The sequence below is a fragment of the Penaeus monodon genome, chromosome 19, assembly GCF_015228065.2.
Source record: "Penaeus monodon isolate SGIC_2016 chromosome 19, NSTDA_Pmon_1, whole genome shotgun sequence".
Lineage (NCBI taxonomy): Eukaryota > Metazoa > Arthropoda > Malacostraca > Decapoda > Penaeidae > Penaeus > Penaeus monodon.
In genome coordinates this window covers 10,282,261-10,282,523 of record NC_051404.1, presented here as the reverse complement: position 1 = coordinate 10,282,523, position 263 = coordinate 10,282,261, and the positions used below count along the sequence as shown (strand labels likewise).

The 263-nt window shown below is 41.4% G+C and overlaps 1 protein-coding gene across 1 annotated transcript in view; it reads left to right on the top strand.

The window, feature by feature from the left end:
* The window catches only part of LOC119585053 (zwei Ig domain protein zig-8-like), an 81,188-nt gene that overhangs the window by 67,822 nt on the left and 13,103 nt on the right, over window positions 1-263 (top strand). The gene's annotated exons all lie outside the window — the stretch shown is intronic.

The following is a 263-nucleotide window of genomic DNA, read 5'->3' as shown; positions in this document are numbered from 1 at the left end:
TCTACCCCATGTGAAATAATTGCAGTTAACAGTAGTCTGGAATTGCCTTCATCACAACGACGCTAAAATTGTCAATTCAGTGATGCTAAAATTCGCTCTGCCAAATATTCCGTGATCGCACATTCCATTTTACTACATGCTCTTTGCAATGATCAATCTCTGCAATGATCAATCACGGTATGAATGGCCGGAACGGGCACTCCAGCGATTGATAAGGAAAAGAGGAATGATTTTGGAATCCGAGTGCCGTTTGTTTTTTCCTC